Consider the following 15,530-nt stretch of genomic DNA (forward strand, 5'->3'; position numbering starts at 1 on the left):
TGGGCCCCGCGCCCGCCATGAAGGCGCACCGGAAGTTGTTCTGCTTGTTGACGACTGTATTCAGCCAGTCGGAGTTCCGCTCGAGAGCTCCCAGCAGGAAGTTTATGAAATCGCTCACTTCTTTCTGCTTCTTGTATGACGCAATAGCCGCTAACGCCAAGTCGGGAAGCGCGTCAACACTCTTCTCGCTTGGCTCGCGGCTTCGTTTTACGGAAGGCTTCTTAGAAGCCATCGTAACAGACAACCGCTTGAACAACTTTAAAACATTTCTCCCGACGCCCGTAAAGTACTTGCTCCTGTTACGGAAAATTTTGCTGGTTTAGGATAACACTGGAGTTTAATTTTGTTTGGTGACGTTTGTCATTTTCCAAATGAAGTTTGCGCCGTTTGCGTGACTGTTGTAAAAATAAATCTTCATTACGAAACTCCGTAGAGGTTTTACATTAGTGTTATTTATGCCCTTGGCAAGTTTTGATGTTCAAAAATAAGGTTGAATACTAAATGAAAAATGTTACAGAACATGGCAGAACCGTGAACCAGAATCATTAGCTTGCATTATAATTACTTAACCTATACACAGCTACTTTTATGCGTATATGTTAATTTTTAAGTACATTCATTATGACAATGTATAGCTAAGGGTCTGCCGGAAGCTGACCGACCTTTCCGTTTCTCTGAAACATCAAAATAGTGTCAGGAGTGTGGAACTGTGGAGTACCCGCGTCGCATTACGGCCAATCATTCCTCCCAAGTCCCACGTAAGCCGATTGACGCACCCACTCGCCAATTTGATAAAGCTCTATAGGTAGATGATAGGATAGGACTAAGTGAAATACGCCGTAATAAAAATAGACAGACGAACCTCCGCGAGTTGAATAAAACCTGCAAAAGGTATTAATGTCGCACCTGTTAAAACATAAATGCAACTGAAGCAAGTATTTACGTATAACTATGCTGTTTTGATGAGTTTAATTTGGTATTTACGATAGGATAGGACTAAGTGAAATAGGTACGCCGTAATAAAGATAGACAGACGAACGTTGAATAAAACCTGCAAAAGGTATTTTTATGTCGCACCTGTTTATACATAAATGCAACTGAAGAAAGTATGTACGAAGTAGGACTATGCTGTATTGATAAAAAATTTAACTAGCCTAACTACGACAGAAATTGCAAAATAATTTATTAGGTAACATGTCTAGATAATAAATAATAAACTAGAGCTGAACTGTTATGCGACACTACTTGCTAAGATTAATCTATCAGTCATACTTAAAAATACTACATTGCGAACGTTTTTGGATAATTTGCAGTTCAATGAACTCATCACAGAATACATCATAGCAGTACCTACCTATTATACATAAATGAGGTGCGCAGGTTTATTATGAGTTTCTATCTATGCATGAGCAATGAGTAACGGATCTTTTCATCTCCACCGCAATAGGTGGGTTAAGAAGTACAGTCAGCCATATAAAAATGATTATTTTTTAATTATTTCCCAATTTTTATTGTTTATTGCTTAAGTTTGTGCACGTCACAAACACAAGAGATAATTATTTTTTCATTTATGGAGATTGGCAACGACATGCATTATTTATTTGCTCACCCTTGTGTAGTTGTGTGTGTGTAGTTGTGATGTAAGTAGGTACCTACCTAGTCCATAGGGTGGACTTAACATAAAATATTATCTAGACAGACAAGACTTCAAGAAGGATGACGTTCTCAATACGATTCTCCTAGATCGTTTGTAGTTAGGTATGTTTTTATCATTTTAATCGTTATATTTTATCTTCTCACCTTTGTTATCCAGAAATAATACTAACTTCTTTTCTTTCTATAATTTCTTGCAATCCCATCAATCACAGCTTGATTGATCGTTTACGTGGATGACTGATGATTGTATGAACTTTAATCAAGTAGGTAGGTAGGTAGGTATCTAGATAATAAGATTATCCTACTTTTCACTCTATCTACGAAAATATTTTATAAGTTGGCAAAAGTTGATATTTTTAAGCAAGATTCAGAGACTTGACTTTACAACATCAGTTAGTCCTTCAACTCATCATTCGTCTACCCGTACCATCAAGACCTTCTACTCGTACTCAAATAACCCTCCTTCTGGCGCAGTCGGGTAAAAAATACCTAGGCCTATTTAGGATCTCAATGAATTAGGTCTGGTGGAGTCAATCTTAAACTGTGAACTCTGGCTTGTTTTCCTCTATTTTCGTTGCAAGTCCAGTGTCCAGTGACAGTTTAACTTTTCCCCCAGGGGAACCTGACTTCACTGGCTATGTTTTATTGGTAGGTACCTACCTACCTAATTAAGATGTAGGTAGGACCTAGATACCTACTTACCTGCCTACAATAAGAACTAATGCCCGTTTTCACACCATCAATCCCTAATTTTTAAGTGACCCCTTTGAAAACAAAATTCCTGTATTTTTTTACCAAGGGTCACTTAAAAATTAGGGATTGATGGTGAAAACGGGCATAAGCCTATTTACTCTTAAGATTCGTGAGATTATAAATGCATCTTGAAAAATATCTTGGCTAAGCCTACGTTATGTTCTTTACCTACCTACCAAGAAGTATGTAGGTCCTACCTACCGCATAATTACCTACCTACTATGTAGGCAGGTAGGTAGGTAGGTACCTACCTACGTAAAAAAAGTTACCAATCCTAATAATTATGTGGTTGTGTAGGTAAGTAATGCCCGTTTTCACCATCAATCCCTAATTTTTAAGTGTGCCCTATGGTAACATATAACAAGAATATTACTTTCAATACATTCAAAATTAGAGAATGGTGAAAACGGGCATAAGTCTTGCATATGTACCTACCTACTTACCTACCTACTTACCTATCTACCTTAGGTAGTGACTAAGGACCTGAGCTAGGGACCTACTATTTAAATTCCCATCCTCTTGCTTACGACTTACGAGAGTAGGTAGGTAGGACCTATCTACCTACTTACCTAACCTATTTATCTTTTATAAGTAAGTTAAAACCTTAGTAACAAATTTTATTACCTACGAAAATTATTTTTAAATTAAATTTTGATTAATATGTTGACCTAACAAATTAGTCCTATCTATTGTAAATAACACATTTTTGTAGACCTTATTACCACCGGCATAAAGGTGATAAAAAAGTTCAATCACGAAGAATAGCCTTAATTGACTCGCTGTTTAAAAGCATTAAGGAAGGCAAGAGTAATAAGGAATTAAATTAATCAAATAACGCACAGATGCGGAACTGATTATTACAGTTAAAAAACATAATACGGAGCGCGAGAAATCGCCTCTCAATAGAAAAATAATTACGGCTTGATGAAACGAGGTCATTGCACGCCTGCATACAATATTTCACCAAACGCTAGCCGCTTAATATTATTATGTCAAAACAAAATATTTTCTAACTTACCGAAAGCATTCACCGAGTATTCCGTTACAAGATTCGCTTCAACGGCAGCGCCAATGCTGTCACGACACACACACACAAAAACACCGTAGTAAACGTCATAACCAACGTTTACATCGCGAATTGCACCAATAATCGTTGTTTTCCAAAGCTACAAACGATATGAGACATGTAACACAACTTCTAAATGCATGTCGCACAAGCACAAGGTGTAAAACGTCCGCGAACCATATAAAAAACGTAATTTTTGGCAAAGACAGGCCTAATCACCACTCCTTTTCTCTCACGTATTTCTGTGATAGCGAACAGCTGCGTGGTTACTGTACCAAAACAAAAACTGCTCGCGCCATCTGTTGGCACAGCTGGACAAACTTGTGGCCTTGTAAGTAAAATAGCGTAACTTTGCATACGGATCAAACAGAAAGATAATATGGCAACCGTAGCCTAGAGGGCGCTGTTTTACAAAAAGCTAGAGAAAAATATAGTTCGACTGTACCTACATTTTACAAAGAAGATTCTATTTTAAAAAAAATTGACTTTACAATTTTAATATTTATAGCAAAAACTATATTTTTGTGTATTCTACCTACCTACTTACATTCCAAATAAATAAAATTAAATGCTTCATTAAGGAATACTTTTGTCTACTCACGTAATTGTTTTGTTTTTCATAATTAACAGCAGTAATATTTATTAAGTATGTTTAAAAAAAACACAAAAAGTAGGCTCCGCCGTAACAGTGACTTTTCACTGCCGTGACCAGGATTCGAACCTGGGTTACTACGGCCACAACGTAGGGTCCTAACCACTAGACGATCACGGCTATCGGAGCACATGGAGGTGAGGGCGAAATTGTGGATACTTTTCTAGGTAGAGTGGATAAGTAAAAGATTATTTTCAACCGACTTCAAAAAAGGAGGAGGTTCTCAATTCGACCCGTATGTTTTTTTTTTTTTTTTTTCTATGTTTGTTACGCGATAACTCCGCCAATTATGAACCGATTTGAACAAATCTTTTTTCGGCGTATAGGTAATACCTCAAGGGTGGTCCCATTTAAATTTAATAATAGAAAAAACAACCCCCAAGGGTGGAAAATTGGGGATGAACTTTTTTATACGCAATATCTCCGCCGATTATAAATCAATTTGACTGATTATTTTTTTGTTGAATAGGTATTATCAAAAGGGTGGTTTCATGCGAATTTGAAGAAAATATTTCACCCCCAAGGGTGGAAAATTGGGGATGAACTTTTTTATACGCAATATTTTTAATTTTTAGTTTTTTTTGTGTTCACGCATTTGAAGTCGGTTTTATTTTTTTTTAAAGTTAATTATTTATTATTATATGATCAAACGAACTTACCAAGTGAAGTTCGATCTGAATTATCCTGTTTTCGCCGAAGAGATTTATTTTACCGTGTAGTACCCCTGTACGACAAGCCAATCCGCACACAATATTCAGCGTAGTAGTAGTAAAAATCAAAAGAGCGGGCAACCCCACCCCTACCACGCTGTGGGCTCGGTGTCCGAGCGGTCTCATTATATTTAGAGAAGAGATGACATTGACGTTTACCTCCAGGGAAGAAGATATAGAAATCTTCGGGTTGGGAGGGACCTTAAATCTCTTCGGCGAAAACAGGATAATTCAGATCGAACTTCACTTGGTAAGTTCGTTTGATCATATAATTATCCTGTTTTCGCCTCCGAGATTTATTTTACCGTGTAGATGTTTAGAGCATGGATCAATGTCCATGTTAAATGGTTAAGAGAGTAAATGTCAATGTACTAAATACATAATAAAGCAATATTTTTGTATTACAATCGTATTGCATCACTTATTCATAACAATAACAAGTATCACGGTCTCAACAAGATTTTGTTCATTATAGAGTATTATTATATAAATTTATTTGTAATTCTATTAACTGTTAAGTACGACTACTGATTGTAAAAAGTTGCCAAGACAGTTGACAGAGCATCCTGTCTATCCAGCACACTGGCTAATTGTGTCAACGTTGACAGCGGCGCAAATCGCAGGCAATACTGCCGCGTGCGTGTCGCGTGCTGTGTGGGCCGAACACCCTCGTGTCGACACTCCTTTCCTATATTTATCCAGTTTCATCTCAGAACTGAGCTTGACGACGGTAGTGGTTAACACCGAATCGATCACAGTGACTGCAAGGCTAACAGCTGATTGTTCTAAAATATAAGCTCACTTGCATTTTAATTAAATAAATAAATAATGTGGTTAATTCAAACTTATTAATTTATTTGGATACAGTTTGACCAGTATTCCAAAACAGTATTAATTTGGATTCCAAGTAACACTGTTGCGAGGAAAAAGTTTGGTTTCTATTTAATAGCAATCTTTTGATTCTTGAAACCTGACCTATAAAGTATAATATTTATTTAAATAATTATATATTTCAATAAATTATATGATTTCAATAACGATATTGCTAAGCGGTGGTTATTTAATGTTATTATAGGATGCACCCGACTTTAGAATATGCTAAGAAAATAGAGTAAGGTAGGTAGAATGATGTAATTGAGCATTGTAAAAATATTTATTTGTCAGTCATTTGGTGTAGTGGTTTCGAAACGGACTACTATGCCGAGAGGTCCCGGGTTCGATCCCCGGCCGGGCAGAAATTGAATTGATACATTTTAATTTCTGTGATGGGTCTAGGTGTTACTATGTATAATATCGTCACCGTCGTGGCAGAATTAAATAACTGACAAAACCAAAGTTGCGAGATATTCACGTTTTTGTGTTTTTTTTCGTTAAAAATGGCGATAACTTTTAAGGTTAAAAATATTTTACCGTCGGTCTTTTGATATTTTATACAGAAAATTTACCTTTATTAATTCAATATTCTTCGATGATGTTACTTTGTATTATTTTAAATAAAAAAAATAAAAATGTAATTATTTAGTTCTGCCACAACCGTATTTTACAACTAAGTTGCAGTTATTTAGTTTTTATATGTCACTTATTTAGTTTTGTCACAACCAAGGTATTACAAAAACGAATATTTCCATTGAATAAGTACACTTGTTTAATTTTGCCACACTTTTATAAACCCAAATGTTGATTTATTCATTTTATTTTATTTGTTTTGTTAATGCGATTTTAGTCAAAATCTGTAAAATTGTTAAATAATACTAGAATATACCTACTATAGCGCGCGATGTTTTACCGCGAACTGGGAGTGCTGTGCCTCCCGTGACTGCCACTAGCCCGCTCCGCCGCTCGCCCCGCCTACGCACACCGCGCTCATAAACTCCGGCGCCCCTCGTCGGCCAGTCCGTCTCAGAAAGGCAAACGGTGCGCGTGTCACGAGCCGCGGGGCCGGCGCGCTTTGTTTCTCACTGTTATTTTGTCTTTTCTGCTTTGTAATTTGTAAAATCTACTTGTGTCACGTTTATAATATTGTCTATAGTGAATAAACCAGTTAAAACCTACTTATACGCCTATACTACTTATTTAATACTTATAAATGTTTAACAAATTGGTATGGTAATCATCAACATCAGATTCCTATAACATTGAAATTAAATTGAAAGAACCAACATCAAAATGAATATCAAATAAAAATAATCCAAAAACAATAAAACTGTAATAGGGATCTCTCCCTAGGGATCCATAGGGATCCCTTACCCTCAACGTCATGGCAGAACGACGTTCAATGTCACTGCAGATCTCCGTTGACACTAAGGCACATCGGCAGCTCAATAGACAGATATGGAAGTCCTTGCGACATGATGTTCGCAACTTTAATACAAATAATATTAAAGAGGCGATAGAGCGGAACCAAGGCTCAAAAGTATTCGTAAGAGACAGCTCTATTGGGCGAAGCTAGCTGACGAAGCTGAAGACTGCGGAAGGTGGTGTAACGTCAACAAAAGCCGAGGTTCTGGGTGAGATTGAAAAGTTTTATGGAAAGCTATACAGGGTGTCCCAAAAACAATGGATAACCCTGTAACCATCGATAGACCTCGCCATGGTCTCCCTAACGTCCAATTTTGACCCCAGTAAAAATATCACCGTTTTCAAGATTTTTAAGTTTTTGTGCATTTTTAGAAAATTGCCACCTGCGATTACTTTTTCTCATGCCATTTCTACAAATGAGGATACTTTTCAATCTAGTTTTTTTCCTTATCACAAGGGATAGTTGGGCTATCAAAAGAAAACATTAAAGTTCAACAAACTAATTTAAAAGGATGAAAATTTTAAGAAATTACAGAAAAGAAGGAAAAATTAATTCACTATCTTGCACTTTTGATCAGCCATCGTGTAAAAAAAATGTAGGAAGACCATCGTGCCCATTAGCTTAAAAACTTCCTTGGTTAATTGAGATTCTAAAAAAGTATCACAAGCCAATGTATTCTGTATTATTTTTATCTTATGGCTACTTGAATAGCAACTAGTATGAAAACTGCAAAAATGAGTTTTTCTCGGAATAGTTAAACTAGGACTGCATAGTGGCATTAAATACAAATGGATAATTTTTAGCGTAGGAATTTAAATAAAGCAACATTTTATCATCATCATCATCATCATTTCAGCCATAGGACGTCCACTGCTGAACATAGGCCTGTACCACAATGATTTTCATAATGACCGCTTGGTAGCGGCCTGCATCCAGCACCTTCCTGCTTACCTTTATGTGGTCGTCGGTCCACTTTGTAGGTGGACGTCCTACGATGCGCTTTTCGGTACGTAGCCTCCACTTGAATCCTGCTGCCTCAGTTCTGCGAACTACTGTGCCCTGCCCATTGCCACTTCAGCTTGCTGATCCGTCGGGCCATGTCAGCGACTTTAGTTCGTTTACGGATTTCCTAATTTCTGATACGGTTTCGTAAAGAAACCCGAGCATAGCCCCTTCCACAGCACGCTGTGCAAAAAATCCACGTTTCCGAGCCGTGTATCATCACGGGTATCTGTCTATAGGCACATTTATAAGGTTTAAAACAAAAAATAAGTAATCACAAAAACGCAGAACTGACTGCCGATGGGGCAACAGGGTTCTAGTGGAGGCTACGTACCGGAAAGCGCATCGTAGGACGTCCACCTACAAAGTGGACCGACGACCTCATAAGGGTAAGCAGGAAGGTGCTGGATGCAGGCCGCTACCAAGCGATCATTATGAAAATCATTGGGGCACAGGCCTATGTTCAGCAGTGGACGTCCTATGGCTGAAATGATAATGCTGATGATGATAAAATGTTGCTTTATTTAAATTCCTACGCTAAAAATTATCCATTTGTATTGAATGCCACTATGCAGTCCTAGTTTAACTATTCCGAGAAAAACTCATTTTTGCAGTTTTCATACTAGTTGCTATTCAAGTAGCCATAAGATAAAAATAATACAGAATACATTGGCTTGTGATACCTTTTTAGAATCTCAATTAACCAAGGAAGTTTTTAAGCTAATGGGCACGATGGTCTTCCTACATTTTTTTTACACGATGGCTGATCAAAAGTGCAAGATAGTGAATTAATTTTTCCTTCTTTTCTGTAATTTCTTAAAATTTTCATCCTTTTAAATTAGTTTGTTGATTTTTAATGTTTTCTTTTGATAGCCCAACTATCCCTTGTGATAAGGAAAAAAACTAGATTGAAAAGTATCCTCATTTGTAGAAATGGCATGAGAAAAAGTAATCGCAGGTGGCAATTTTCTAAAAATGCACAAAAACTTAAAAATCTTGAAAACAGGGATATTTTTACTGGGGTCATAATTGGACGTTAGGGAGACCATGGCGAGGTCTATCGATGGTTACAGGGTTATCCATTGTTTTTGGGACACCCTGTATACCTCGACGAAGATATTGTGGATATCAGCATTATCAGCCTATACGAGATTAGGATGGCTCTCAAACACCTAAAGAACAATAAGGCACCGGGTCATGATGGAATAACCTCGGAGCTTCTGAACATTGAAGTCAAGTCCTTCAGAGACCATTTAACTTCGTCTTACTCCAGGGAACAACGCCAGAGGCATGGAATAGAAGCGTGGTGGTACTCTTCTTCAAGAAAGGGGATAAAACCTTGCTGAAGAATTACTGACCCATCTCGCTTCTGAGTCATGTCTACAAGCTGTTTTCGAAAGTTATCACGAATGATCTCGCGCGTAGGTTCGATGACTTCCAGCCTCCCGAACAAGCCGGTTTCTGAAAAGTATCGGTACATAACGAGGTGCTGAAGTGCTTGTACAGAAACGCCACCATGTTGGTCCGAGTACAGGAGTGAAGTACGAGGGTGATTCCTCTGCAGCAAGGCGCGATGGAGATGTTATATCTCCGGATCTCCGAAACTATTCACCGCTGCATTGGAAGACGCTTTCAAACTCCTTGAATAGAAAGGATTCGGCATAAACATCAACGACGAATACATCATTCACCTTCGGTTTGCCGACGATATTGTGTGGTCATGGCAAAATCACTGGAAGACCTCGACACAATGCTCGAAGACCTTAATCTCCCAAAAGGTAGGCCTTCGGGTGAACAACATGGAAAAACGAAGCTTTTGTCGAATGTCTATGTTGCGCCCTACCCAGTTTCGGTTAGGAGCTCGAATCTCGAGATTGTTGACAAGTATGTCTACCTCGGACAAACGTTTCAGCTAGGTAGAGAAAAAGATCGAATCCAACTCGGCTGGCCAGCATTCGGGAAACTACACAACATCCTTTCGTCCAAAATATCTCAGTGCCTAAAGACGAAAATCTACAATCTGTATGTGTTACCACTGATGACGGCTCGGGAACGCGGCCTCTTACTATAGGCCTTATAAATAAGCTCAAAGTTGCACAGCGTACTTTGAAGAGGGCTATGCTCAGTTTTTCTGTACAAGAGATAGGGCACATAGTACGCAGAACTGTCAGGCGATGGGGCAGCAAGGTTCTGGAGTGGAGGGCACGTACCGGAAAGCACAACGTGGACTTCATAAAGGTAGCAGGAAAGCACTGGATGCAGACCGCTACCAGCCGGTCATATTGGAAATCATTGGGGGAGGCCTATGTTCGGCAGTGGACGTCCTATATGGCTGAAATGATGATGATGATGAAGGTAACTATCCAGATTCAACATCTGAGTAATGAACATTGAAATTAAAAGTAACATTTAAAGTAATGTTACAAAGATGAAATAAATCAAAAACACAATTGTACGAGTATTTTGAAGCAATGTTTCGGATTGAGTTGTGGCAAAATTAAATAAAGTCACTTATTGACTTTCTTAGTACAAGTATTTTGAAGCAATGTTTTGCATTAAGTTGTGGCAGAATTAAATAACGTCACTTATTCAGTTTTGCCACGTAAATTCTACAACAAACAGAGTTGTAATTTATGGTCAATAGTTTCACTAAACTGAAGATATCTTTGGAAATATCGTAGATATTGGCACGAGAGTAAGACCAAAATATAGGTAACACTTTCTGCTATACAAAAAGTGGAAAAAGTGATTTTTGAAAAAAGTGTCAGTTATTTAATTCTGCCACGACGGTGACGATATGTACAATATAAAAACGGTATTTAAGTATGTTTATATCCGTTGTCTAGGACCCATAGCTTTGCTCAGTTTGGGACTAGGAGCGTAGTGTAAAATGTCGAAGGAAGGATATTTATTTATTATTTGCGGAGTGTACATAGCGGAGTCTGGTACGTTTTGTTTGATCCACGACTGCCAAATACAAAACTCACTGCCAGGGAAAGGTAAGCTTAAATGGGCAATATGGTACTACTGATGTACCTGTTGCCCCAGCATTCTATTTTTTTTTTTTTTTTTATTTTTTTTTTTTAGTGAAAAAACGTATTAACGTCTAAAAAAAAATGGTCGCCATTCTAAGGCGAATTAATTGGAATTAATTCATGTTAATCGTGTAGAAATCTCTACGCCAGACGATAAAATATGAATTATGACTGAATATCAAACAAAGTTCAAGAAACAAAAAATAGGTTTATGTCATGTACTGAAACCAAAGCGTCTAACATTTTCTGAGACAATATTAAACCAAGCTCCTACTCCGTGTCTTTATTCAGACACCTTGATTCAGTCAGCTTCAGTATTATGACTGTGATGATTGAATTTTTATAATCATGCTAAGAAAAAATAACAAAATACTAATTCTCAATTTATACTTCATAGAAAGGGAAGAAAGACTCATTCATTATTATGAGTTTGTGGCAGCGTTATCGATTCGTAAAATAATATCGCATTATTTTTTGGTATTATTAAAAAATGTCCTTAATCTAAACTAAAGGTGACAAGTAGTGGTAGTACTGATAGGTACCTACATAATACATAGTTTATTTTATGTGGTTAATTCGTTCTTTGACTGACCAAAGTCCACTAGTCCGGTTGTTATTACAAGCGGCCCGATTTCTTTTTTGATGTGTCAATAATTTTATATTACATTGATTACAATGTAATTATTATTGTGTTATATTTATAAAGGCATAGTTATTATCGCTTTAACGCATAATAAGATACTTTGCTTGTCTAAAAGATTTAGCAAGATAAGAAATGATTCAATGTATTTCATGATGTCGCATCTCTTCTTATGAGAATTCTAACGTTATACATAAATAATTTATACGAACCAATTGTAAAACAGTACATGGAGTTAAAACTGACCTTTTTTTTTTTTTTTTTTTTTTTTAGTAAATAAATAATAATAATGATGATGAAGCCTTACTTTGTAAGACTATCAATAGTATAATTAGCATTAATCATACATTGATTAGTAGGTACAAACCTACATAATAATGTTTTCCAATACAAGAAAAAATTACGTCATGTTATGTACCGATACCGATACAGTTTAAGGAAGCTCTTAGATTTTATCTATTATTTATAGATACAAGCTGGTGAGACGTCATGAATAAAAAAATAAACTTTGTAAAAATATCAGGGCTAAAGAAAGGCCGCAAAGAGACAAACAAAAATGTTGCCTGTTTGTTCAGATACAAAACAAACATCCGTTAAAATAAGACCATAATTCTATTTGCTTTTCAGTGGCTATCGTGTTTATGTAATAAACATATTATTATATTAATAAGTTTCTTTAAACCATAAATGAATCTTTTGGTAAAAGTTTAATTGCGGTTAAAATATCATCCCTTTTGAAGTGCTTAAACCACATAAACTTTGTTTAGCATCTTAAGACGCTATCTAAGTCCACCATCTAGGAACATTTTTTTTTTTTTTTTTAACAAGTGGGTAATCTCAGAATGTACTCGTGTCGACGGATGCGATTAAGAATATTCTTAATATCAACGTCTCTGCGCCGACGTGTATAATTATTTGTTATGTATAATTAATTATGTTTACTCGCATGGTTATGATGATTATGAAAAAAATCATCTGGGTTCGAATCGGGAATCGAATAGGTATCTCGGTACAATAAATTATGTAACCGGATAATAGGTACATTGCATTTAAAATAACAATATTTTAAGCGGCCAGCACATACCTGTACATTGTGTACATAGATGGCGCGTCGTCTAGGGACGCGGGTTACCTTGGTGTTCTGGTCGGTCTTTAATGGCGCTTCCCGCGTTGCGCTGGCAGCGCTGGGCATGCGGCGGCGGCGGCGCGGCGCTGCGGCGTAAATAACGGCGCCTGCGCTTGTGGAAGGCGGCGTGGTTGCGCCGCGGGCGGGTGATAGGTCTTAGCCCATCATACCATACAGCAGGGCGTAGCTTGTCGGTACGGCCTCTGTATAAAGCCTTGATTCACACAGTTATGCGAACGGCTAAAGCTTAAATTATATATTCAGTGCAGCAGCCTGGATTAGTTGTCATATCAAATAAATACCTCTTTTCCCGTTTTAGAGGATTATAATGAGTTATAGTTGTCGACCGTCGATGTAATTGGTCGACCGACCGGAAATGTAGAAAGATCTTTGTAAGTTTCCAACAAAAAAATGTGAGACTGATAAGTACTCACAATCACAATGTCAGTTAATATGAGTCGTTGCATAGAAAAAACGACATATTGTCATACTTCATATATTATAAAGTAGGCATTTATTTCCACTTCAACTCGGTTCGGTCAAGAAACCGGCCTAAGGTTTATTTAGGATCTTTTATTCTGACCTTATAATAGCAAGTAATGAATCTACATAAATGCACTTTGAATTTTGATCTGATACTTATTTCTTTCTTACTAGCCTTTGTATTTAGACCAATATCGATTGGTGTAATGTATAAAAATACGAAACAACAAAATTATTCAGTTACCCTTTGTAGCATTGAACAATGTGTATGGCCACAGGGTCATCGGTCGTTATAAAAACAGGCGGAGGCTCGACTGGGGCGAGTGCGTCCGCGGCGCCGGGTCATCATGCTCCAAGACGGTTGATGGTTCATAAGGTGTAAGGGAAGGCAAGCTCTTAATGTGGGTAGTTTCGTACAAACGCAACATTTTTCTGTATGAGCTCATTATGTTCTGTTTTTACGGCTTTTAAAAATGGCCGAAAAGAAGATACTTAACTCGTAAAAGTGAATAATATTACAATACCTGGCTATCTCGGTAGTTAATATCTCGTTTTTACTCGCTAGAGCAAAAAACGGCTACTGGTTAAAAAATAACCGAACATAAAGTGGCTGCTGGTTAATATCTCGTATGAACGCTACTGGTTAAAAAATGACCCGCAAAAATGACCGAATATAAAGTGGTTGCTGGTTAATATCTCGTATTAACTCGCTAGAGCAGAAAATGGCTACTGGGTAACATCTCGCATTACCTCGGAGAAAAAAATGGCTACTGGGTAACATCTCGCATTACCTCGGAGCAAAAGAATGGCTACTGGGTAACATCTCGCATTACCTCGGAGCAAAAAATTGCTACTGGTTAACATCGCACGTTAACTTGGAGCTAAAAATGGGTCAAAGTTACGCGTCGTGTCACAACGCTTATAATAAAAATGTACGAGCACTTGCACAAAATAGTTGTTACAACCAACCTTGTGTTGGGTCTAATTCTCGTCACTACACTGCACAACTTAAAATAATTACGTTTTTTGTCGGTAAAAACGTCCTGGTGACGTCACTTAAGCATTTTTCTTATACTGCGTGCGGTCGTTGCGCGTGCGCACAAAGGAATGAGACCGCTCGGACACCGAGCCCACAGCGTGGTAGGGGTGGGGTTGCCCGCTCTTTTGATTTTTACTACTACTACGCTGAATATTGTGTGCGGATTGGCTTGTCGTACAGGGGTACTACACGGTATAATAAATCTCGGAGGCGAAAACAGGATAATCGTTATCACAGATAATATAAGGGTAGTATTAAAACGAGTGACTGTAAATTAAAGTTTTAAGTGTCAAAAATAATTAATTTAGGTTATAGTATTACTAAGTGAGAGACTGACTGCGAAAGATGAGAAATCAACAGAACAGCAACTAACAAACATTAATTTGAGGTACATAAAATACACAATGAGATGCTTCTTAATATTTGAGCGACCTAATATTTGTTTGAGCGCCAACGTTACGTCCTGCATTATTTTCAATATTTGGCAAATGTTTTTTTTATACTGAGCGGCATTTTATCTTAAATGAAGTGTTTCAAATACAAAAACCACTGAAAAATACTACAATGAACAAAGTGTTATGAGCTCACATTAAAAATGATATTTGAAGAAACACTATTATATTAGCCAAGTAATTATTAAAATTTAAGGGTAGGTAATGAAATGAAACAAGTAATAATAATATGCTTTTACATAAATCGAAATAACAAAACAAAATAAGTCACTTCAGTCAACTACAAAAAGTAATATCATTAATTGTATGGAACATTGATAGACATGAGGAGCCCTACTAATAATAGTAGGGCTCCTCATGCCAGCACTTATTTGCCAATGACGATGAGTATAAACTCATCGTCATTGGCAAATAAGTGCTGGCTGGCCCTAATACTAGTCATTATGTAGGTACTGATAATACATTATTTTTTATAATTTTATAAGTGATTTTAATTTTTAATATTTTGAAGTTGCGATCACATTTTTTAGAAGAGTTAAATGCATTTTATTTTCCCATAAATAGGAGATTAAATTCATTCAATAAACAATTATTATTATTAAAATCATAACACCCAC

The 15,530-nt window shown here is 37.0% G+C and overlaps 1 protein-coding gene and 1 non-coding gene across 2 annotated transcripts in view; both read right to left on the bottom strand.

Moving 5' to 3' along the window:
• Window positions 1-3,722, bottom strand: part of LOC135078176 (uncharacterized protein CG43867-like) — a 409,623-nt gene extending 405,901 nt beyond the window's left edge. The window contains exon 1 of the mRNA XM_063972763.1: window positions 3,428-3,722. The gene's annotated coding sequence lies outside the window, so the exon portion shown is untranslated. The remainder of the gene's footprint in view (window positions 1-3,427) is intronic.
• A 453-nt stretch (window positions 3,723-4,175) lies between these two features.
• Trnah-gug (transfer RNA histidin (anticodon GUG)) lies at window positions 4,176-4,247 on the bottom strand. The gene has a single exon. It is a non-coding gene; the product is annotated as a tRNA-His (tRNA).
• Between the last annotated feature and the right edge of the window lie 11,283 nt (window positions 4,248-15,530).

The sequence above is a fragment of the Ostrinia nubilalis genome, chromosome 14, assembly GCF_963855985.1.
Source record: "Ostrinia nubilalis chromosome 14, ilOstNubi1.1, whole genome shotgun sequence".
NCBI lineage: Eukaryota > Metazoa > Arthropoda > Insecta > Lepidoptera > Crambidae > Ostrinia > Ostrinia nubilalis.